Below are 26,359 nucleotides of genomic sequence, written 5' to 3'. Positions count from 1 at the left end.
AGCCCAGGTTTAGGATCCTGTAGTTGTAGGCAATCGGAGAAGGCAATGGCATCCCACTCCAGTACTCTTGCCTGGAAAATCCCATGGACGGAGAGCCTGGTAGGCTGCAGTCCATGGGGTCGCTAAGAGTCGAACACGACTGAGTGACTTCCCTTTCACTTTTGACTTTCATGCATTGGAGAAGGAAATGGCAACCCACTCCAGTGTTCTTGCCTGGAGAATCCCAGGGACGGGGGAGCCTGGTGGGCTGCTGTCTATGGGGTCACACAGAGTCGGACACGACTGAACTGACTTAGCAGTAGCAGCAGCAGTTGTAGGCAATGGCACCCCACTCCAGTACTCTTGCCTGGAAAATCCCATGGATGGAGGAGCCTGGTAGGCTGCAGTCCATGGGGTTGCCAAGAGTCGGAGTCGACTGAGAGACTTCGCTTTCACTTTTCACTTTCATGCGTGCAAATGTACACCATAGCATCACAAAGTTAGATTCATCTGTTTCCCCAATAGGCACCAATTATAGGAGGAGATGGGGATGTCTTCTGGAAGAAACTACTCACATTTTACAAAAGCGTCTGTAACAGTGACCATCAACCAAGTTCCCTACTAACTTACTTAGTCCTAAAACAGCTTTATCAGGCAGGTAGAGTGTTATCATCCCAATTTTACAGTTGGGAAGGCTGAGTCATGGAAGGATGCCCAGGGTTCTGTACCGCTACTCAAAGTGATTTGAAACCAGGTAGACTGGCTCCAGCCTCTAAGTTCCCAACTCTGTGCCATACTTTTCCTGGGTAAGAACTGTTAGAAATCAAGAAACATCCTCCTAAGTTAACTTAACAATATGGAATCTGCTTTGCATTCTTACAAGGTAAGAAGAACATTTTAAATGCCTGAGTTATAAACTTATGTAAACAATGTCCTGTATTGACTCCAAGATTTGCAAATATTCCTCTGTCAGTGGGTGGCCTTTGTATTATTTCAGATGGCCTGGCAAAGAGGAAAATGTGACTTTGCAATTGTTAAAGCTGAAGACCTTGTCATAGAATGTATTACTGAGCAAATTATTCTTATTTTGACTCTGAATCACAGCACAGAGGGAGGTTATAAGCATAGACCCAAGTCTACATAAGATAGAACATCATCTCCTCTTAACTGGAGGATAGCTGAACCGAATAACTTTTAATTTCTCAGAGGTGGTACGATAAACCCAAGGGCTATTTACCTGGAAAATCAATCTAAAAAGAGGATGTGCTTTTAATAATCTAAATGTTGGATTTGTGCTTTTATGCTGGTTCAAATAGCGTATTTATTTGCAAATGAGTGCAGGAAAAAAATGGCAATGGAATCTTTTGTAACGCAATTCATTTCTGCAGTTAGGTGCAAGGAGAAAAAAGGTGGGGTCAGCATTGGAAATGGTGGCCTACGTGGTTCCTTCAGTACCTACACAGCTATTCACCCTCATTCCCTCGTGTTGCTACCTTGCGGCTTCAGTGAAAATGGCTCACTTTCAACACCTAACACCAGCTGTATCCTGAATTGTTCTGTTATGCAAGTCTCAAAAATTCTTTTTTTTTCAGAGGGGGTCCTAAATCATTTACAACCAGGTTTTCTGTTGCTTGCAACACAATGCTAATTGATAAAGGAGGTCATTAATTTAACATGCAAACCAGTTTTCTATACACAAATGTTTCACATAGGAAATATAGTAGGTGGCTCAGACGGGAAAGAATCTGCCTGCAATGCCAGAGACCCTGGTTTGATCTCTGGGTCAGGAAGACACCCTGGAGAAGGGAATGGCAACCCACTCCAGTATTCTTGCCTAGAAATTCCATGGACAGACCATGGGGTTACAAAGAGTCAAACACGACCGAGCAACTAACACAACACAAAGCTGAGTAGTTGGATTCCCAGGTGGTACAATGGTAAAGAATGTGCCTGCCATTGCAGGAGATGCGGGAGACACCAGTTCAATCCCTGAGTCAGGAGGATCCCCTGGAGGAGGAAACGGTAACCCACTCCAGTATTCTTGCCTGGAAAATCCCATGGACAAAGGAGCCTGGTGGGCTACAGTCCATGTGGTTGTAAAGAGTCGAGCATGGCTGAATGACTAAGCACACACACAGGCACACAAGCTGAGTAGTAACTTTTCCAAAAGATTTCTTCCTAGTCTTGTAAATAACAGAGACATATTGGAGGCTATTTTTGCACACCCTTCTTAGCCTGATGGCGAGATAGACTAGTTTGGTTTGGTTCTATTGCTGACAGAAACCCTCTTCCATACTGTGGCTTGGTGAAGTGGGATGTCTTTCCTCTTAGAGCTAAAGAATATTCAAACTGGAAGGAAGTCCTTTATTTAATTCATGCTTTTCATTTTCCAGATGAGGAAACTGAGGCTCAGATTAATAAAGTATATAATAAATTAATAAAGAGGTACAAACTTCAGTTACAAAATAAATGAGTCACAGAAATGAAATGTACTGGGTGGGGAATATTGTCAATAATAATGTAATATCTTTGCATGGTGACAGATGGTAACTAGACTTGTCATGGTGATCATTTTGTGATGTATAGAAATATCCTTGTGTTGTACACCAGGATCTAATGTAATGGTTTAAGTCAATTATACTTCAAACAGGGCTTCCCTGGTGGCTCAGACAGTAAAGAATCTGCCCACAATGCGGGAGACCTGGGTTCGATTCCTGGGTTGGGACGATCCCCTGGAGGAGGGCATGGCAACCCGCTTGCCTGGAGAATCCCCATTGACAGAGAAGCCTACAGCCCTTGGGGTTGCAAAGAGGCCTACTCGACTGAACGACTAACACTTCCACTTTTGCTTTCATAGCTGCTGTGTACCGTGGGGCATTCTACTTATTGGAGTACCTAAGTATGGTTTAAAAGCATGTTGAAAGGAACTGATGAATCACAAAGTTATTGTGATCAGAAAAGAAAAAACATCATGAGAAATTCATGTTTTTTTGTAGAAAAATATGGTAATACCGTAGGCAAGTAAAAAAGACTGGCCAAATCATCTATAATGTCACCACATAATGAGTCAGACTTACTGTTTTGGTTTCTGTGCTTCCAGGTTTTGGTATGTGCCCAGGCACGCACACTCACCGAGTTACCCATCATATGGAATGACGATAAAATACAACTTCATAACACGGCTTTTAAGGGCTACAGAGATTTCTGTTACTTGGATAAGGCGCACTTTCTTTACCTGTCCTCTATTGTTGGGATTTTAGGTTGCTTTCGGCGTGGCGTACTAACATTGTGGATATCCTTAAGCAACATCTTCAAATATAGGCTTAATTATTTTCTAATAACTGTTGGTTTGAAAAATGTGCAGTTTTAGAGGCTTTGATATTATTGAAAAAGACACAGTTTTGAGATAACATGCTTACCTAAGCTTGAAACAATGAGAAACAGCATACCTTCAGTGAGATCATATGATGATTTCCATACAATCCTCATTAATGCAGTGAACTCCAAAGTGGAGGTAGTTTTACTCATTAGCACTTGCATGTGATAAAACTTCTTTTAAGGCTTTTGCCTACAGATGCTTTCTTTTCATCCTAAAAAAAAGGCAATTAACTTTTAAGCTTATTTTAAACAAAGATAGGATTCATTGGCTATCTGTGATAGCTGATTGTAACTACACTCTAATATGAAGGATGTATGTGTTTGTGTGTGTTCAGTCACGTCTGACTCTTTCGTGACCTAACAGAGTGTAGCCTACAGACTCCTCTGTCCATGGAATTTTCCAGGCAAGAATACTGGAGCCATTTCCTGCTCTAGGGGGATCTTCCTACCTAGGGATTGAACTCACATTTCTTGCATCTCCTGCATTGGCAGGTGGATTCTTTACCATTGTGCCACCTGGGAAGCCCAATATAAAGGATCCTCTTTGATATAAATGATTATATAGTATAGTCACCTGAAGTACATTATTGCCTCTAAATCTCCTTTAAATTTTCTCTCCTACTATCTAACGAACATCATTGCTTTTGAAACTCAGAGAATCACTGCTTTTCATAAAGGCATTGTGAAAGTGAGCTTGATGAGGCTGATTGCTTCATATAATCCCTGAGTTACTGTTTTCTTAATAGTTTTACAGTATGCCTTCAGGGCTTCAGCAACTGGAAAGGAAAAGGATGTCATGGACTATGTGTGGGCTTTAAACCATGTCCACTCTCAGAAATCAGCTTTTCAAATTCCTGAAGGGTTGGCTAATTCTCCCTCTTTATGAGTTAAATGCACTGATTCACTGATTGCTGTGTAATCAATTGTTTCTGTGGCCTTAAAATTCATCTTGTCACACTCCAGAGATTTAACACCCTTAAACTGGGCCATCCAAGAGCCTATACGAACATTCCCTGCACTTATCTCCTAGAACCGACTTGCTCACCATGGGATATTAATTATGCAGTTTAGTTTTAAGATAAACACTGCAAGTTATTTCTCCAGTTGCATGGATGGGATATGGAAAAACATTACATCCTTTCTTTCCCACCTTCATCAATTCCTTTGGCCTCTGTCTTTCTCAGTGAAGCGTTCCTGCACACATTGGCTTTAAACTGGAAGATCCTGTCATTTGGAAATAGTGTCTCCAAGGACAGTGAAACCTTGCATGCATTTCCTCAAACCTTTAACATTCATCCTTCTTTCTGCAACTCATCTCTTAGTGATGTGAAAAAATAAAAGCATGTTAGTTTTGATGGATTTTCCCCTGTTAAATGAATTATCACATTTTATTTATGAAACAAATCCTGTTCATTATAGAGCATCTGGAAAATGAGAGAAGGAAATACACACAGAAAACCAGAAGTCAGGTTTGGCATCACCCCTGTACCCATCCTCTGGCCTCTTGCTGTCCTTGCCTCAGTGCAGAATGATGTTTCTCTGTTTGTCTGGTGGGACTTGCCTTTTCCTTTCTCCTGGCAGTGCAAGACAAGAAAGTGCTTCATTAGAATCACCTGCTTCCTGGGTAGGTGATTCGTTTTGCTGTTGTAGGCTGCATTCCTGTCCTGCTTGGAGTGATTATTGGCATCTTCACGTCTGTGGTGTTGCAGCTTCCCACGGACTTTATTGGCCCAGAAACACCAGCTACTCCTTTCTCTTTCCAGCTCGGCATTCCAGTTCCCCAATGGGACCAGCACCTTTGGCTGGAACCCCAAAATCCTCTGTGGATGCGCTTGCTGATCCCTTCCCGTAAAGAGTTGCGCCCTATTTCTCAATCCCACAGAATCTTGTTTTGAATCATCAGGAACTTGAATGTGGGTTGCCTATCCAACTGCCAGGGTGGTACCTTCTGATTATGCTATCTCTAGCTGCTTCTAGCTGGGAGTTCTGAGAGTTTGATGTTGTCCCCAATCAAGACTTGGTTCTTCATGATATTTTGGACATGAATTTGGTCACTTTCTTTAGATCTAGTCTCCTGGGAGTCATCTCCCTCTGCTGCCCGTGTTAGTGAAGTTTTACAGGTCTGAACAGCCAACCCATCAAAGAGAAGCGGCTCTATGCCATGGAAAATGTTTAAGTAGAAACTAGAGGGAGACTTTAGTAAGAGAAGCCTCAGCAAGTATCCCACACTGGAGAGAAGGACCGGAATAACTACTCTGATCCCTTATAATTTTAAGATTATTATAATTCAACAGTAATTGCCTCTCCCACTCAGATTCAGTAAAAATTCTCTTGTTTATTTTTCTGATCCTATAATGAGAGCACAGATTGGTATAGAAAGCTTGCTGAATTCCCATTGAATGTAAAATCACATTTTAAAAAGGTCATATTCTACAAAAGGAGGAAAAAATAGTGTGTTAATCAGAAGTGTGACTATTTGGTAATTTAAGTTGTCTTGGCCAAAATATTTAAAATATGTATTGATCCTATATCAGATATCAAGACAACTAAGGGAGGTTTGATTCACTAGCTACAATTTATCACCAGTAGGATGTATATTTGTTTTGTTTTGCACGTGGAAACTTGAGTCATCTCAAGAGCAGTGGCTGGATATTTTGCTATGAATAGAGAGTATTTATTGAATTTATTAATTAAGAAAAGTATCTCATAAAAATGGACAAGTACTAATAAATGAAGTGGTATTTAGGCATAATGACAAGTCTGTTCCCTCTTCTCTCTGGTCCTCCAGGCCCATCCAGCCTTTATGATGTAGGCTGGATTATATAATTATAATGGGAAACGTATAGGCTGGGATTATTCATCTTCCTAACCCTGAGTGTTGATCATGTGACCCTCCTGCTCTGAAGTCACCCTTGACTTTGACCTCTGACCCTGCAGGGCACGGTGGTCCAGAGTCTTTCATGTTTTCTCTCTAATGCTTCAGTGCTGTAAGAAGCAACCTCAGGCCTTCTGTCCACAGGATTCCACTGCCCACCAGGCTTCCCTGCCTGTCACTGTTAGACACGTCCTTCAAGGCCCTCTCAAGCAGCAGCTTTCCCTTTGAACTCTCCTGAGAGTTTTGATTGTGCTTCTTAATATTGCTTATACTTTCTATTAACATATTCATTCTTTTCACGGCGCAGTGAGTCAGTGAGTCAGCTCCCTACTGCTTATTACCTGTTTGACTTTTCAGCAAATCAACTTATTTCTCTGTGCTTGATTTACTTGTATATTAAATGCAGGTAGTAATAGTGCTTCCTCCACAGGTGGTTGTATGGATTAGACGTGTAAATACTTGCAAAGCACCTGAACCATGTCTGGAACATAGTAACTACTCAGTAAAAATAAGCTCTTACTACTACTACTACTACTAGTTGTTATGGTCTTGTTTCAAGGCCCAGAGCGTGGTAAGCAGCATTTTAGCTGTATTTCAGACTCCACTTTCCTTTCAGTTTCCCCTTCAGTTTGATGCCTTTGTGCAGTGAACAACCTATGCAACTGTACATGACAGTTCAGTCAGAATCTATGTTCTTCCAGGCCTCAGTGTATTTTCCATTTATCATTGCATCTCTTCTAGTCCCTGAAATATAGTACCCAGAGTTCTATTCTGTCCTGGTACTCCATATATGATCACTGAGATGAATGAATAAACAATGTAAAAAGAAAAATGTCACTGCAGTTTTGTTTGTTTCTAAGAGGCCTATTGATCACAGAGTGCATCATGTCTTTTCAGTAAGAAATCACTATTTGTCACCATCTTGTTACAGTACTAGATATGTCATAAATTTAAAGAGTGTAATTGAGGGTAAATTTTCTGTGGGTTTATTTACTAGATCAAAGAGTGACTTCAACTTTCAGCACTTATTTTATTTTCCAGCATAAACTCAGGGGTTTAGTCAAGTGCCAAGAAAAGAAGTTAATCATCTGAATTATGTGGAATCTAGCAAATCACTTTTTTCTTTTGGGGGAGGGGAGTAAAAAGGGCTTTGAGTCTTTATCTCCCTTCAGCAAATCCAAATGATTATAAAAGTAAGAATAAAATTCTAGTAATTAATCTAATAGCTCTAGGCTGCTAATCATTTTGGAAAAGTTGACATTACCCAGAATATACTGGTTATCCTTATTGCTTGTCATTGATATATAATTCAATTGATTTTCACACTTTTTACATTCCAGAATGAAATACAGCTTTTGTCATGTCACTAGATTGGAATTCTTTGACAATACATTAACATGCCAAAAATAATATTACACACAAGAATAATGTAGAAATAAATTACAGGTAGAGCTGTATCCCTAAGGAGATTTTCATTTGTGTTTTAGAATAGAAGACTTATAACCCTTTTCACACATCTATTTCATTCCAGTATGTTTTAGACTCTTAGTTCAATTCAATAAATTACTCATTTTGTGCTTGCTGTATGCTAGACATTCAGTTTTGCTGAGCAGTGTACTTACACAAAAGTCTGTGTAACTCTCAAGTACAGCATGATTTTATTTCAGAGCACCCATACAGAGACTTTTATGCAAATAGATCCTTGAAAGTGGTCACCTTGACAGTGTTATAGAATTAATATATTGCTGCTATGACTTGAAAATTTTGGGATTGCCTTTTTAAAAATCCCTGTCTTCTTTTCAGATGTGCTTGGTACTGGATAATTGTGTGCTTTAAGATGGATTTCATTTTTGGAAATCAAATAATTTATAGACAGGATTGTGGTAGGTAAGGAGATTGATCATGCTGTGTTATATGTATTTGTTAATTCAAGAACAATGAGTGATTGCATTGTAACAAATTCTTTTCATGAGTAATCCTACTGTGAATACAGCTTCAAAAGAAGTGTTTGCAGCCATGGTTAAATTAGTGGAATAAGGGTGCGGTCCGGCATTCTTGGCTTTAGCTGTCAATCACAGTGTAACCTCTGTAGATCAAAGGTGAAGGTGAGGTGAAGTCGCTCAGTCGTGTCCAACTCTTTGCGACCCCATGGACTGTAGCCTACCAGGCTTCTCTGTCCATGGGATTCTCCAGGCAAGAATACTGGAGTGGGTTACCATTTCCTTCTCCAGGGGCTCTTCCCAACCCAGGGATCGAACCCTGGTCTCCCGCATTGGAGGCAGACGCTTTAACCTCTGAGCCACCAGGAAGATCAGATCTAGTTAATTCCCTCTTGAATCCTCAGAATCCTAGAACTGAGCCTGGTATGTACTTGCTGTTGAAATGAATGAGTGAATGAATGGAAACTTGCATGAATGAATGTTAACAGTGGTTCATAAATGCACTCATAGGCCCTTGGGTATATAGCAGTATATCTTGTTTATTTTATTTATTTATTTTTTTAATTTTCTGCCATTGCTTTAAATCATTTGTGTTAAGGTCACCATGCACACTTGTTGAGAATCTGGCTCTATGTTAACCTCTTTTCTTGCAGTATTTCTTTGTAGCTTTACAACCTGGTGAAGGTAGTGACTGTCATTATTCCTTTTTTCATAGATAAGGAAAGTAAGGCCCAGAGAACAAAGCAACTTGTCCAAAGCCACACAGCTAGTAAATGTGGAGTCTGGACTCAACCTGAGAAGTCTGGCTATTGATTTACAGTCTAAACTATGATGCTATGCTTTCTTTCAATGTGTCTTTGTTTTTCTGGTTGGATACATGTTCTCACATTATACTTTGAATTGTCCTAAATTGGGATTATAGAAATCCTTTTCAGAAGTTTGATTTGGTCAAATTGAAAGATTTGACCAAATTATATTTTATAATCAGTTCAGTTCAGTCACTCAGTCATGTCCGACTCTTTGCAACCCCATGAACTGCAGCATGCCAGGCTTCCCTGTTCATCACCAATGCCTGGAGCTTACTCAAACTCATGTCCATCAAGTTGGTGATGCGATCCAATCATCTCATCCTCTGTCCTCCCCTTCTCCTCCTGTCTTCAATCTTTCCTAGCATCAGGGTCTTTTCAAATGAGTCAGTTCTTCACATCAGGTGGCCAAGCTATTGGAACTTCCAGATTCAGCATTAGTCCTTCCAATGAATATTTAGGACTAATTTCCTTTAGAATTGTCTGGTTTGATCTCCTTGCAGTCCAAGGGACTCTCAAGAGTCTTCTCCAACACCACAGTTCAAAAGCATCAATTCTTCAGCACTCAGCTTTCTTTGTGGTACAGCTCTCACATCCATACATGAAGACTGGAAAAACCGCAGCTTTGACTAGATGGACCTTTGTTGGCAAAGTAATGTCTCTGCTTTTTAGTATCCTGTCTAGGTTGGTCATAGTTTTTCTTCCAAGGAGCAAGCATCTTTTAATTTCATGGCTGCAGTCACCATCTGCAGTGATTTTGGAGCCCAAGAAAATAAAGTCTCACTGTTTCCCCATCTATTTGTCATGAAGTGATGGGACCTGATGCCATGATTTTAGTTTCTGAATGTTGAATTTTAAGCCAATTTTTTCACTCTCCTCTTTCATTTTCATCAAGAAGCTTTTTAATTCTTTGCTTTCTGCCATAAGGGTGGTGTCATCTGCATATCTGATAGGGATTTTCTAATTTAGGAACTAATGGGGTTTGGGGAAATAAAGGTTGAGGATCTACTGCAGAGCAACTTTATGCAAGGAACATAATGGTTAGCTTTCAGTGAAAGGGTAAACTACCAGTACATTTACTTAAAGTAATTTCTCATCTAAAGCCCAAGCTCCCCAAAAGGTCTATAGTCTTCTTGAGGAGTACTTTAGGGTGGAAACACTGAGCTTCAAATCTGTGTTTGAAAGTATGCAGTTATCTGATCATGGGCAAGTTTCTTAACTTTCCCACATGTAGAAAATAATTAGCTGGAATAAGTGTTTTACAGGATGCCTTTTAGCTCTTTGTCATCAAAATGTTTGATAAGATATTAAATGCTGGTTCTATGGAGATCAGGGTAGGGGGGAGGGAAAGTTGACTGGAGTTATCTGGAAAGGTTTTCAGGGAGAAGAGAAACTTGATAAAACTGGGATAATAAAGGTGGTAGGAGAGAAATGAACACCTCTTGAGCTAAGAATAGGGAATTAACTATCATGCCTGGGCCTGAGGACACTAGATTTTTGGAAGACTTTAAAGAGTGGAGGAAGGATTTGGTTTCTTTTCTTGCTCATTCAGTATATAGTCCTTGATTGCCTGCTCCCTTCTAGCCATTGAGAACCACTGAGCATAGAAGACTCTAGATATTTCCTTCAGCTAAATGGAATGTTTCGTTGATATGAAGATTTGTGATGTTTACTCAAACCTCTGTTCTACCATTAAGGCATGAAGAAAAAAGATAAAGCCTCCCAGTAAAGTTGACCTGGAGGTTATATTTAAAGGTGGATTTGCTTTATTTAAGCAAAAAGAGAAAATGACAAATCAGTTGTTTGAAAACCAAAAAAAAAAAAAAAAAAAAGAAAGAAAAGGTACTGTTGATTTGTCATGATTGTTTTTCTTTCAGCTTTTCAGTCTGTATCCCTTAGGAGATTTTCATGTATCTTAGAATAGAAGACTTATAACCCTTCTCACACATTCGCTTTGAGCACAACAGCTTTCTTCTCTTAAGAGTCATCAACCCCCTTAATCAAGTACGTGTCTGTGTCCTTTATTGACATGTGTGGGAGGCAGGGGCAAGGGGTGATGACTGCTACTGTCTCCATTTCCTCATTCAAACATTCAGCGAAGGGCCACAAACAGAACGAGAAACCAATAAGGCCTTATGATTTGTTTACATATTTGGACCAAAAAATGCCAGTGTTTAGAGAAGTAGAGCTGCCAGATGATAGGATAAATAATGAATTTACTATGTGCTCAGTCATGTCCGACTTTACTGCCCCCTTGTGCTGTAGCCTGCCAGGCTTCTTTGACCAGGAGATTCTCCAGGCAAGAATACTGGAGTGGGATGCCATTCCCTTCTCCAGGGGATCTTCCCGACCCAGGGATCGAACGCTTGTCTCCTGCAATGCAGGCAGATTCTTGACCACCGAGCCCTCAAGTTTACTATAGGGCATATTCATTGTTAAACGGAACTTCCTTTTAGTTTCCATACCAAGGCCTTTTGCTTGGCTCAAATGAAACGTAGCAGGCAGTATTGACATGACTGCTTTATTTTTACGCTGATCTCCTGGAAGCTCATAAATTGGCTCAAAGCGTTGATTCCTTAAGCAGGAACTGAAGTTAATAACCTGCCTTTAGAATGAGAAGGGATTTGGTTAAAGCATGTGCCTACTTAGGAAATTACAGGTGGCCAACAAGCAGAATTGATTGTGGAATCTCAACTGATCCACTTTTCTGATCTTTTAATAGGATGCATTTAACTATCTTGGTGACAGTCGATGGTTGTTTGAAATTTCCCTTGCAAACACTGTAATACGGTTGGTTTGTCTCAATGGGTTCCTCTCTGAAAGAGCATTGGCTGCACCTTGAAAAAGGAAAAGGGTCAGTGATGGCAGCTAGAGGTTCTTGCTTCTGACACCCTTTCCTTTGATTTGTTTTTTGGCTGTTCCACATGGCTTGTGGAATCTTAGTTCCCCGACCAGTGATTAAACCTGGGCCCAGAGCAGTGGAAGCTTGGAGCCCGAACCACTGCTGCGTGCTCAGTTGCTCAGTCATTTTTGACTGTTTGCAACCCCCATGAGTTGTAACCCACCAGGTTCTTCTGTACACGGAATTTCCAATGCAAGAATGCTGGGTTGGGTTGTCATCTCCTTCTCCAGGGGATCTTCCTGACCCAGGGCTCTAACTCATGTCTCCTGCATTGGTAGGTGGATTCTTTATCACTGAGCCACCTGGGAAGCTCCCTAACCACTGGACCACCAGGAAATTCCTCTGACAAATTTTCATTGGGAAATTCTGCATGCAGTCTCTCTTCATTCATCTGTCCCTTCATTAAGCAAACATTTGTCCTTCAGTCTCTACTTTGCTGACAGGACCACCAGGTCCTGGCCTTTGTTCAAATACAGAATTCTCTTTGGGTTTGAATAGCTGGTGGCTCAGATGGTAAAGAATCTGCCTGCAATGTGGGAGACCTGGGTTTGATCCTCTGGTTGGGAAGATTCCCTGGAGAAGGGAATGACTACCCACTCCAGTATTCTGGCCTGGAGAAATCCATGGATTATATAGTCCATGGGGTCACAGAGAATTGGACATGACTGAGCGACTTTCACACTTTTGAATAGCTGCAGTGTAAAAAGTAAAAATAAAATACACATCTAGATGAAGTGTTTTTGTCTATATCTAGATACATAAAAATTGTTTAGATCAGATATAGGTGTGCTTTAGATCAGATATAGGTGTGCTACAACTAAATGGATATAACTGTGATTGCTTTTTGGTCTTTAAAAAAAGAATAAAAGCTTTTCATATGCATCAATGAAGGAAAAGGGTATCATTAAAAACCTGCCCTGAGTTGTAAGACAAATGTACTAATTTGTACCAGAAGTATATTTTTATATTTTTCATTTCTATCATGGTTCAATCTTGAATTAGAACATCTTTTTTTCCTTTTACTTTCATCTGTGATTACTATGAAATTCCTGCCTGAGGGCTGCTAAAAATCTTATAAAAAGAATACAATGCAAACTTCTTTAAAAGAGGATTCTGAGTCCCAACCATCCTGGCTGTTTAACCTTAAAAAGTACACATGGCATTTGCAAACAGAAACAAGTCTAATGCTTTGAAGAATGTAAGAAATGGTTAGTGTTTCAGAAACATTGAACTGGTTGATCTGTTAATCTATACTAGGGTAATAAATCCCAGTATGAACACTTTCTAACTAGATTTTGGTGGTGTAGGCTTATGTAATAGAGAGTTGAATGTTAATTTTCTAATTTTGCAGTTTTTGATACTAAGTTTGGTTAGAAGGGGGCTTCCCAGGTGGCTCAGTGGTAGAGTCTGCCTGCCAATGCAGGAAATTCAGAAGCAAGTTTGATCCCTGAGTTGGGAAGATCCCCTGGAGAAGGGAATGGCTACCCACTCCAGTATCCTTGCCTGGGAAAATCTCATGGACAGAGGAGCCTGGCGTGCTACAGCCCGAGGGGGTTGCAAAGAGTCAAGAACGGCTGTGCACACACACATGCACATGGTTAGAAGCCCACGCTGGACTTTCTAGTAGTTGTTTTTTCTTGACCTTGCTTTCTTGAGTTGTCTTGTGTGTGTGTGCTAAGTCGCTTCAGTCATGTCCTTGAAGGGACTTAGGGTGGGTTGCCATGCCCTTCTTCAGAGGATCTTCCCGACCCAGGGATTGAAGCTGTGTCTCTTACATTTCCTGAGTTGTCTTGAAGTGAAATGAAAGTTGTTCAGTCATGTCCAACTCTTTGCTACTCATGGACTGTAGCCTCTCAGGCTCCTCTGTCCATGGGATTATCATACTACAGGGGGTTGCCATTTCCTTCTCCAGAGGATCTTCCCAACCCAGGGATTGAACCTCAGTCTCCTGCATTGCCGGCAGATTCTTTACTGCCAGAGCCACCAGGGAAACCCTGAGTTGTCTTAGAACATACTTACTTGCTGCAATTGAAGCAGTCGTATCTTAACTCATTCTTTTCTTAACTTGATTGTAGCTGGGTACAACAGGGCTGATCATGTGACTCCAAATTAACATTTTTAAGTTAGTTCCCAGGCCTTGGAGGTGTCAGTTCTGTCTTCAGCCACTTACAACTGGCGTTTGAAGGACTTCCAGGGTACCCGGGAATGGAGGCGGGTGCTCAGAGAATCGCATTTACCCATAACACAGCAGAGTAGTGGAATCTGGGCTGAGTGTAGGATGTACTACTTTCTGGACAAAAAATAAAAAAATGTCTTCCTGCTGACTGCAAATGTCCTGCTATAATTCTTCCCTTCCTGGCTCCCCCAGGGCTGTGGAGTACCCAGTGGAGCTGGAAAACAGGCTTTCTCCTGTCCCCCATTCCCAAATCATAAACATCAAGCCCTCAGCCCACGTGTTTAAGGATGCTGAGCCCAGCAGCTTTTCCTAGCAGCTGTTCTCCTTCTGAGAAGGATGCCCAGGGCCCCCCGTGTCCCTCTTCCCCTGCAGGATTCTACTGTGTGAGTCACCTCCTGTCCATGCCAGGCTCAGATCTTCACCCATCCCTAAGTCTTTCCATGCATCTGTGGTTACCTGCTGCTGCGTTGTTTCATTCAAGAACTGGCTTCCAAATGCGCTCAAATGCTTCACTGTGAACTGCCATCTTCTCCCTAATGGATGATGCCGAACACGAAGGCAGTTGAAAGTAACAGTGTGATCAAATCCTTTCTCTTCCTGTTCTGCTGCATGAGTCAGTCTCCTGGCTTTATGTTTACACAGATCCTTAATAACAAATAACAGCTGATGGCGACTTGCTGAGACATGTACAATAAGGAAAGAAATTACGTATTAAAGATTTGGGCCTCGTCCCAATTTTTTTTTGAAAGAGAAAAAAAAAAAGCAGGGAGGGAGAGAGAGCCCTGTGCTAATAGCCAGTTTGTGAAACAGTGTTCTTTTTTTCAAACCTAATGAGGTCCGATTCCCACAAGTGTTTTGATTTATTACTTGCTCCTTCTGGCCTGTCTGCTTTGTGTGTTTATTATTTTGACATTCAGTTAATATCACACTTGAAATGCTTTCACTTTCTGAATCTGTTTTTCTCCCTTTTCATGAGTGGGTTTGTGGGAGGTCAGACTTCCTCCTGTGAATGTAACACTCAGGTTAAAACACATTTTCCATTTCTGGTGCTCTGTCTTCAGATTGAGGAAACCATATTTGTGGGTTTGCCCAGTTGTTGGATTGGGGTCTAAAAGCTCCGTTTGTCACAGCTGGTGACTGAAATTTCTGCCACCTTCAGTGCTGTGAATGTGGAGCCACTGAGAGTTAGAGAGGTTATGCCCTTTGGCAGCATCTCAAATGTTGCTTTTAAGTCTGGGCTTCAAGACCAGGTATGATGACCTCTGAGATGCTTTTGAGTCAGATCTGATACCAGGGGATCTCAAAGCATTAGGTCAAAATAATTAGCTCTGCCTAAGGGATAATCAACCCCCTCTCTGCGAGATCCAAACAGTCTTTAAACTTGTTTTAAAGGATAGGCATTCTCTGTTGGTACAAGTCAGCGTGTTTAGATGTGGAAAGGGTTGGCAGCCCTTAGGGAGGGGCAGCTGGTTCCCAGAAGTCAGAGCCTCTGGTGGAGAGAGGGAGCTGTCCACGCAGCCTGCCCCACCGTGTGCTCTGGGGATGGTGGGTGCCACCTTCACCCCATCTTCTCCACAGCCCCCACATGACCCTGCAAGATAAGTCCCTTTCCTTCCTTCCTCAAGCGACATGACATCTCAATGTTTTCATGGCTTAACATTTTAAAAAATGATTTTTCCTCCAGTGTCAGTATGTGAAATATATTAATTATAGAAAATTTAGAAAGTATAAAGTATCATGATGAAGAAAATTACAGTCCCATCACTCAGTGAGACCCACTCGTACTAGATTGCGTATATTCTTGAAGTATATTTTCTCCCTTTTTGGCGGGGAGGGGTGAGCGTGGAGGAGCATATGGAGATGGTTTTTAATGCTTTCTGCTTTTAATTTATTTGAGACTGCACGAGCTGATTTGGTTCTTGATCTGGTTGTTTCTGAGGGGCATATCTGATCCAGGCTAAGATCATGCCTTTAGTTGTATGAGTGAGTAAACACTGTTGGAAATTCTGGGATGTAGCAATTTGGGGATGACACAGAAGAACATAGAACCAGAAGGCTGGGATGCAGGAAGAAGGGTGTGGAGGTGGCCATCAAAGGGACCAAAAGAGGTGAAATGGGAGCAGCAGTGGATTTATTATAGAATCTGGAGATCAGCTTCCTGCTCTCTGGGCTGGGTAACCTCCCTAAAGCTCTATTTCCTAATCTGGGAAATGGGCAAACTCCAGCTTTTCTGGGTTGTACCGATGATTCAGTTTATTATATGAGGTACTGTTTGTGCAAGTGATTTGTAAGCAGGCACTGCAAGAATCAGATAATAATAATAATAGTATCATAATAAAAAAGGTGTTGAGGCTGGCCCTGGTGATTCAAAGGGAATAAGAATAAAGTGACCAAAGGAGGTGACTGGGAGTTTTAGGCAAGTGAGCAGATAAGAGGTTTAATTGTTGGGTTTGATTTTATTGTTGTTGTTAATGCATATAATGGTTAATGCAGACTTTCTGTGGAGGTGGTTATCTGGCTTGCAAGTAGGTTGATTTTCTTTGCTATTCCATTCTGGTCACTCCTCCTTTTCTCGTCTGTGTATTTTTAACTCAATAAGTACATTCTCCTGTAAAGCTAATATGTTTGCTCTTTCACCTAAGAGACCCATATCAGAGTTTTGCTGAGGGATTACAGGCCTCCATATCGGAAATCTCCCTGCATTTACACAAGGGTGAGCTGGACAGGCAGAGCTCTGTGTTTTAAACAACAGATAAGGTTTGTGTTGCGTGTGTGTAGAAGGAGGAGAGAGGGAAGAGGGAATAACTGGGTGGGGGTAGGGCCTGGGAAAGGTGTCTAAACACCTTTAATATGTGAAAGAATTTCCCTGTCTCTGCTCCTGAGCTTCAGAAATGGAAGGAATATGAAAAGAAGGGGTTTGCAGGGCAGCCTCAAGAGCTCCCTGGCGGTTCAGATGATAAAGAATCTGCCCGCAATACAGGAGACCCGGGTTTGATCCCTGAGTCCAGATGATGCCCTAAAGAGGAAATTCTCTAGTATTCTTACCTGGAGAATTCCATGGACAGGAGCCTGGTGGGCTGCCGTCCATGGAGTCACCAAGTGTCAGACATGAGGGATTAATGCTTTCACTTGAGAGCTCTGGAGTCAAATTGCCTCAGTCTATACACGCTATCCCATCCAGAGCTTAGCTATGTGACAGGCAAGTTACTTCATCTTTGTGTGCCTCAGTTTCCTCTTTGGTAAAATGGTGATAACCATAGTATCCAACTCCTAGTGCTGTTGTGGGATAAGTATAAGCCGTTGATATCTATGGCACCGACTCTTGCCAACTTTGCCTTGTCTCCTTTGGAAGGATTTGAGGAATGGTCCCGAGGCAGTATGGGCTTCCAGGGTCTGTGACTCTGAGCACACGTGAGTGGGGCACAGACCCTTGTGGGCCTCCCTTGTGCGGGGGCTGCCCAGCCTGGCGGTACACTTCTAAGGCAGGGAGGAGGGCGGAGGGTCAGGGCTACATCTTGAGCAGTGACCCCTCCGAACTGTGGGGCTGGTCTTGTCCTAAATCTGGACATTATCAAGATCTGTCCAGGGTATCTTTTGAGGAATGCATGTTTGCTAAGTCACTTCAGTCATATCTGACTCTCTGTGACCCCATGGACTGTAGCCCGCCAGGCTCCTCTGTCCAAGGGATTCTCCAGGCAAGAATAATGGAATGAGTTGCCATGCCCTCCTCCAGGGGATCTTCCAGACCCGGGGATCGAACTCATGTCTCTTGTGTCCTGCCTTGGCACACAGGTTCTTTACCGGTAGGGCCAGCTGGATAATATATTCAATCGTTTCAGCTGCCTCTTCCCTGCATCATGGTTAAGTATTTCTCCTTTCCTGTTCCCTTTCTCTTCACATTTTTCAAGGAGAGACTGAGTTGGTGGCTCTGTGCATAGGACGTTAACCAAAGACAGTTGAACATGTTTTTAATAAGAATTCTCTGAACCACACCATTCTAGATTTTTTTCCTTATGCTATTCCAAAGCGGATTAGTAGGCTGGGACTTTTAACTTTTTAAAAGTTTTTCCCATTTTAAATGAGTGTGTGTGTGCGTGCATCTATTGGGTATGTGTGTGTGTATATGTGATATATGTGTGTGTATAAAGTGAGTGTGGGTGGGTGTGGGTGTGGGGAGGTATGTGTGAATTTTTCTTCACTCTGGATCCTATTATTTCCTGAGCACACAGGGGAAAGAGAAGCTTTCGAGACATGCATGGTTCTGGAATTATATTTCCTTGGTTCAAATACTGACACTAAAATTTATTACCCACACTCCAGCACTTGCTTAACTCTGCATGCCTCAGTTTCCATAGTCTAAAATAGAGTTCATACATTTTCTTATTCATCAGGTTGTCTCAAGTACTTTGCAAGATTATGCTTGTAAGATTCTGAGCCATGATCATTCAATAAATATTAGTTATAGTTATTTTTAGAATGTGGCAATCCTCAATTTGACTTACGCTCTGGCCGTTTTTAACTAATTGGAACCTTTGTTTGAAACTCTATTTTCTCATCTAGAAAATAAAATGGGAAAAACGGTATCTAATTCCGAGTTGTAAAGAGCATTTTGGGGGATGCACACCTAAAAGCACTCCATAGGTTTTTTTCCTTCCTCACTCCTAGCCACTTTCCTTGGCAAGGCTTTTTCAGGAAATGTCACTCTCAGGAAGACGCACTTCTGTATAGAGGATATAGGCTCCCCGTTTATGTTTCCTGCTGAGGCCCTCTGGGCAGCCTGGTAGCAATGTGTTTTGAGTGCCCTGCCAAATACTTGGTGGGCAGTTTTCCAGTATTCCTCACGCAATGTTGTGTGCAGCTGAGGGTTAAGTCTCACATCTCATTGTTGAGCATCAGCTCCATCCTTTGAGTCTGTCTGACTTGTGTGCTTAACCCCTGAGTCGTCCTACTGCTGCTGAGGAAACTCAGCGGAAGCCAGGAGCATGGGCATTCCCACCGCTGGAACTAATGGAGCTAAGTAGAGGACACATCCCTCGGTCACCTCCTTATCTTGTTTCACTGCAAGGTAATTTAAGAAGCATATGATAGCTCGTTTTCCACCACGGCCCTAATATCCAGGCCACGAGTCAGAAAATTTACCTTTTAACTTAATATATATGTCGTTTATGTGGTCTAGCACCAGTGTTCATCCACCTCAATGGTAGGTTTCATGCAGCTTAATGAAGGTCCTCTCTGTGTACACGTTATCGGGGATGCACGTCTTGCAGCTTCTTTGCCCTGAGGCCACTGTGAATGCCACGTTACTTGACAGATGGGTCTAGTTTACATCATCAATTTTTATCACATTCTTTTATGAAATAGAAATTTCTATCATGGGCATGTAATTTGGTGAGTATTGAAAATAGTAAGCTCTTTCAGAAAGCTGTAAAATTACATATTTATAGACTTATGGAATTTGCCTTGTTTTTCCTCTCTCCTTCACCATTTATCTCACATGAATCAGACAATAGATAGGGCAGTTTGGGAAATTTAAAGAGTTATAAAATCATAATCATTATTCGAAAAGCTTTGTTTTAAATCTCTGAATTGGGGAAATGCGTATCTCAAATATGAGCCTGTTTGTAGTAATTCACTGGCAATAGCCATTAAATGTGATCAAATCAAATCTGTCTTTGAAATGCTAAGAAAGATCTTTTATGTGGCAATGGATTCAGGTTGTGTTTGGTAATCTGAATGGACCCTGAGCTGTTGTAAGTATTGAGAAGTCCAAGTACAAATTTCTTATATGTTGTGTCTTTCTAGCTTAAGTAAAGCCATTAAGATGTATTTAAATTTTATGTAGATGGTTAAGCATTTGGGAAATTCTGAAAGGTCACTCTCTAGGACTGCATCGCCTTACCTTTTCTAGTTTGCCTTTTCATTTGATATAGGCTTCATTCAGAAGTGACCGTTGTACTTCCCAGGTACCATTCATCCTCATGTAAGACTAGTTGTAAGTCTAACTCAGTGGGTCATGATGACGTACAGCTATATTCTCATTCTCATTTTAGTAAAAACACCTGCAAAGAAAGGCAAACACTGGAGAAATGATCATTTAACTTACCACTTACCTTATTGACTACACATGATTACACTTTCTCAAGTTTCACGTTTCTTTCTTCCACCCAGCAGCCTGGCATTAAAGTGCACTCAGGCAGAATCTGGTGGGTTTACTGCTTAAATTCTTGCGGAGTTCTGGTGCTGAGGAGGGAGGGGAACCCCTGCCAGAAGGCAGCACGTAGGAGTGATGAGAGTCTTGGCTCTGGAGCCATTCTCTCTGCATCTGATCTCCCATCCACAACTTAATAAATATTTTATTGCCTCTCCCAGTCAAGCCTGTTTTGGGCACCTCGTTTTTCTCAATTGAAATATATCCTTTGGGAGCCCTATTGATGACATTGAGGTTCTCAAGTTCTAGGTGGTGATGCACAGTTTTAAAATAATGTAACAGAATTTTATTTTTACTATCACCTTCAATTTATGGCAGGGGATGTTGGGTTTTAAGAAATTAAGCATATGATCAGACTTTCAGAAGATAAAACTGAAAATGGAACATAAGTCAGTGAAGTGTGGTGGACCTGCTAGAGCCATGTGTTGGAGTGGGTGTTTATTGGGTATGTTGATTGGGCTTAAATCCCTGTAATAGGGGGCTTACTTGTTCACAGTTAACCTACTGTCTTAATGTAATTTCTAGATTGGTCATTGCATAAGTATTGTTACTAACTCTTTGACTCATTGTATTTTATCAACGGGACCAATCTTAAAATTTAGCTGCTCCCCCATCACTCACCAGAGACTCTGCTCAAAGAATACAGACATGTTGACAATCCAAGTCTCTCCCTATGCCTATCCTCCTTAATAATTTCCTTGGCTGTGTGAAATCTGATCTCCTTTAGCTTTCTTCGTGCACCATCCTGTTTCTTCCACAGTGAATGTAGCATTTGATCTGTGGCAGTGGACACTGAGATTTTCAGGTGCTTGCACACACAATGGGCATAACCGGCAACAAAAGAAAATGGTGGGGGTTAAATGTGATCACATATTTAAGTACCTGGCCTAGTCCCTGGTGCTACTGCTAAGTCACTTCAGTCATGTCCGATTCTGTGCGACCCCATAGACAGCAGCCCAGCAGGCTCCCCTGTCCCTGGGATTCTCAAGGCAAGAACACTGGAGTGGGTTGCCATTTCCTTCTCCCTGGTGGTGGCCAATAAATGCCAGTTCCCTTTCTGTTATCTGTCTTGCCTTTTTAATTCAATATTTTTTCCAATTGTCTTTGAAAGATATTTTCAAGATTCTTTCCTAAACTTCTTCTGAACCCACAATGTCTCCACTCCTGTGATTCTTTTTCTCTTTGCAGATGTTTTCTAAATCTCCACCTCTAGTTGGCTGACCTCCAGACCTGTATTTCCAATTGCTTCCTGAACATCTCAATTCAAACATCTCAGATCCAGTGACCACCTAGTGACCTCATGCCCTTCCTTGCAAAACCAGCTCATCTTCCTCTAGTCTCTATTTTGGTTATGGTATCTTTTCTCTCAGGTTTTTGGTCTAGAAACCTTAGCACTACTTTCAATTCCACTTTTTCTGTATCCTGCAACATCTCATCAGAACTGTTGGCTTGCTCCTGGATAGAGCTTTCTTCATTTCCTCATTCAAGGACAAGTTTAGAAGTAAAGTTGCCTGCTTGAAGTTTGGCCAAGCAATGGCTACTTGATTGACATTCACAGTAGTACACCACAGAGTCTGTGGAGTTGAGAATAGGCTAGGAATTACTTCAAAATATGTCTGGTTAATGCTGTGTGGATGAGGCCAAACCTTGTTTTATATGGAGTCTCTCACAATTTAGTTTTCAAATACATGCAGGTGCTACATAGTTAATAAAATGGAAATGTTTTTTAAAGAGTTATTGAATGTGTAGTAGCCTTTTATCATTGTATAACTTGAAATAATTCCTATTGAAGGTGAGGTTTCATCAAATGTTATGATGTCATATTATAAAACATGGATTTCAAGGATTATTGATTTTCACTTGTTCAGAGTCACAAATGCATAGGAAAAAGAAAAGTCAGAGATTATATGAGCTTTCAAAGATTAGATTTTGGGGAAGAGAAATCAGAATTGAAAATCTCAAAACACTTGACTAGTAAATTTAGAACTCTCACCTGTTTTCACCAAGATAGGTTTTGTGTATGTGTGTGTGTCTAAAGATAAGAATGTCCTCTGGGTTTACCGGTTGCCCCCTGCAAAATAGGGAACTAAATATATATGTAAATAAAATGAAGATAGAGAGGAGTGTAGTGGACATAAGATAAATTTGAGCTCTAATTCCTGAATGTAGAGAAATGCTTGATAGAAGAGGTGTTGGCTAATTTTATTTAGGCTTACACGTGTCCACTGAAGAAAAATGCGTGACCTAAATGTTTTGAGTTATATTTTATTTGGGGGACTTTACTGAGGACCATAACCCAGGAGACTGCCTCTCAGATAGCTCTAAGGAACTGAAGAGGTAAGGGAGGAGCCAGGATTTATGAGTTTCCGTTGAAAAGAACAAACAAAAACAACAACAACAAAAAAAACCCCCCAAAACTACATAGTCGAACAGCAAGAGGTTATTGCTGACCACAAAAGATAGACGTCTTAAGTTAACAATTGAGTGCTTGTCTATGTATGGGAAGATGTAAGAGTGTGGGCCCATCAAAACTCTTCCTTAGATATATATCTTAACTGTTTCAGGTTTAGTATCATGTTTTTCAACATCCTGACTTCCCCACAGAGTACACTGTCATCCGTGGCTGATTGCTTGATAGTGGGCAGCATTCCTTGTCCACTGAAATTGTAGACAACACGTTTTTGTTCTGCAGAAGAGAGGTTAAGATTTTCCTATTTGAAAGTGATGGAGAATGTGTAAACCATTCAAGTGAGAACAAATGCTACACAATCTGATATGATTGAAGTGTAGGATATCTGAGGGACAAATTGGGGCTGGATATGAGGTTTTTGAGTATCTCGACTCTTCTGTTGGAATTTGATGGAGTACATAGTGGAATATCTCAAAAGATTTTAAACAGCCATGAGATGATCAGTGTGACATTGTATTTTATTTATTACTCAAAACGGGTATTTAAAAATTACCTTGAAATCTAGATGATTATCAATGAAAGAAGTGGAAGCATAATGTAGATAATTAAAAGAAGAGAGACAGAAAAACTGAGAAACTATAGTGGAAGTAAAAAGATGTTGGTTGAGGAGTTAGAAAGAATATGGTTGGAACTCTAGGTTGTGTTAGAGGTAGCCTGCTTTTGTTTACTTGGTCTGGGAGTTTAGAATGCTATCTTTGCCTTGCATTTGAAAGATAAATTTGTTTGTTCTACCACTAGGCCCAGATCTTTTCATATTCTTTTATTCTTAAACCCTGAGAGGCTCCTTTCCTAGGGGATGGTTAGTTGTGTAAACTTTGAGTGGCAATGCCAGCAGCATTAACACCTTCCAAGACCAGTCTCCTAGGTGGGATGTCTTTATAGCTGGTTCAGAAGAAAGATATTCCATTGGATTAGCCTGAAGAGCTGAAGAAAAGGAAATGAGTTTTCTCGATGTCCCTTCCTGTTCTCCCTCTCTCTTTCCCTCTGATTCTTGCTCTGAATCACCATGTGTTTCCCACCTCACAGTGCATTTGGAGTGAATGTCAGCTCTGCAGTCTGTGACTCAAGGTCCAAACACCCTTTATTAAAAACTACATCATTTAAAGTACATTGAGGAAATTTGAGTTTTCTTTGCGGCCATAAGGACTCTTAATACTCTCAGTATTCTTGTATTCTCCAACCATGGATCATGTTTTGTTATATTCTGCCCCCTTTGATGTTTTCTTTTTTTTTTTTTTTTTAATTTAAAACTACATTTATAGGCACCCTAGCTGTTACACTGCACATGTTTTGTTTAAAACATGTGCCTGCTTTGTTAGTAAAGGAACCTTTGCCAAGAGAATTGTGTGTAGGTGGGTGTGACTAACTTAGCCAAGAGACTTATCTCTTCTCCTATCTGCCCGAGGCCTCAAGGCTGCCTTTGTTATGACTTATTTCTTCCCTCACCAGCCCTGCCCCTTCCAACATTTATTGCTTTTTTCTCCCCATTTTTTATATCTAACCATTTTAACTTTCCAAAATGAAGCAGCTCTCTGGATTCACTTTCTGGTGGGTGACCTGAACCATGGGTTTCCTACTGCTTTGAGTGCCAAGTACTTAAATGAGAACATTCAAATTTTGCCTCCCCACATCCCCCACCCTTAAAGTTTTATCAGCAAACCTTCTTGCTTGCTTGGGTTGGGATTGTCTTGTTTCCCTTTGGGCAACTTTCAGCAGAAGCTGTAATGTTGCTAGGCTATTTGAAGGGAAATCTGAGTCCCAGTGACCAATAAACATAGGAACAGGAAAAGGAGCCCAAAATGATCTTTATAAAGCTTTAGTTCCCTGGTAACTCAGATGGTAGAGAATCTGCTTGCAATGCAGGAGGCCCAGGTTGCATCCCTGGGTCAGGAAGATCCCCTGGAGAAGGGAATGGCAACCCACTCCAGTATTCTTGCCTGGAAAAGACCATGGACAGGGGAACCTGGTGGGCTGCAGTCCACTGGGTCACAAATTGTCAGACATGTTTGAGTGACTAACACACAAACCTTGGTTCACAGAGTCAAGGGTGGTCTGCTCATGTGTTTAGCCTTCTAGGGCTGATCATCAAGGTTTAGATGCTAAAGGCGATTCATCTATTCATTTATCCAGTCTGCCAATATGTTCTGAACAGTTACCAATATAAGATGCTATATTCGGTGCTAGAGATACCATCGCAAACAGAACAGGCACATTTACCACTGCTGTTGATCAGAGGATGCATTCTACAGGGGAAGATGGGCAAGGAACCTCTAAACACACAGTTTATTACTGCATGATAGTTGTGCAGAAGGTGGGAGTGAGAAGGCAGTCTGTAAGAGAGAGGCTTTTCTTGTGGCTGGTATCAGCAACCAAGGCATTTCCTTTTTTCTTATAAGCTGGAAATGACTGTTTTGCACTGTGGGCTAAGGACTGAGCTATATGACCACAAGAACTATCAGGAAAAAAGGTACCAGATCTGAACATTCTACTCTCATCTTTTCAGTTTTCCTGGAAACCAGCTAGCTGTCTGCAGTCTCCCAATTAGGTCAGCATCAGCTCTGTACAGAAACAGGAAATTAAAGACCTCACTTGGAAACCTACAGAGCCTGCCCACACTAACATCTGCTTAATGTCAACTCAAAACCTAACAGCTCTTCCTTTCCTTCTGCTGCTGTTGACAATGTCTTGTCAGTTGCATTCCTAGTTGCAGTTTGTGTCATGCTCAGGAATCCGGCCCCTAGGCAGGTTCCTTAGAATAAGTGAGCGTCGTCATGCAGTTGCTATCAAGGTGTGGCGCCTCTAAGTGGTCAGAACCCTGGACCTGATTCCCATCCCCAAAGAGACCATTGTGTTAGCAGGCGGTATTGTGTCATCTGCGGTGGGAGCGATGGCCCAGTCTGCCCAGGTGGTTCTAGACATGACTCATGTAGAAGGACAGAGACAAGGGGGAAACCAAGATTTGCTCCTTATGTCACTTGTTTGGTACCTTAAGTTCACACCCAGGAATATTTTGTGACCATAGTGAAGAGCACAGTGAGTCCTTTATGTCACTCACTTGGAACCCAAGCACTGATCCCAGCTCCTCTGCCCCCACCCCAGTCCGGGTCACCATCATCTCTTCCTGGTCTCCCTCAACAGCCTCCTTACTGGTGACCCTGCTTCTACTAGTGCTTCCTACCTCCCACCTCCCATGTGTGCATGCTAAATCACTTCAATCACGTCCAACTCTTTGGACTGTAGCCCGTCAGGCTCCTCTGTCCGTGGGATTCTTCAGGCAAGAATGCTGGAGTGGGTTGCCATTTCCTCCTCCAAGGGATCTTCCTGATCCAGAGATTGAAGCCATGTCTCTTATGTCTCCTGCATTGGCAGGTGGTTCTTTACAACTGAGACCCTAAATAGACCAGCTCTAAGCCCCTTCTCCACCACTACCGCCCATCCCTTTTACTTCACCATTTTGTTCCCCTGTAATGATGTTGATGTGTGCACCACTGGAGTGTCTGCCTTTTCATAGTACAGACCCCCCCGTCCGTCATCCCCTTCCTGTGCCAGGCATATGTAGCTGCTCAACTGTACATGTGGAGTGAGTAACCTTGACCCACAAGCTTTCTTTTCTTCATTCTCTTTT

At 41.6% G+C, this 26,359-nt stretch overlaps 1 protein-coding gene and 1 long non-coding RNA gene across 6 annotated transcripts in view; both read left to right on the top strand.

The window, feature by feature from the left end:
• EPHA4 (EPH receptor A4) overlaps nt 1–26,359 on the top strand; it is a 159,642-nt gene that overhangs the window by 23,471 nt on the left and 109,812 nt on the right. The gene's annotated exons all lie outside the window — the stretch shown is intronic.
• Nucleotides 18,224–24,819, top strand: LOC123332186. The gene is made up of 2 exons (XR_006548962.2): nt 18,224–20,709; nt 21,453–24,819. It is a non-coding gene; the product is annotated as an uncharacterized LOC123332186 (long non-coding RNA).

Source organism: Bubalus bubalis, chromosome 2, assembly GCF_019923935.1.
Source record: "Bubalus bubalis isolate 160015118507 breed Murrah chromosome 2, NDDB_SH_1, whole genome shotgun sequence".
Classification (NCBI taxonomy): Eukaryota; Metazoa; Chordata; class Mammalia; order Artiodactyla; family Bovidae; genus Bubalus; species Bubalus bubalis.
This window is presented reverse-complemented; position numbering and strand designations above follow the sequence as displayed.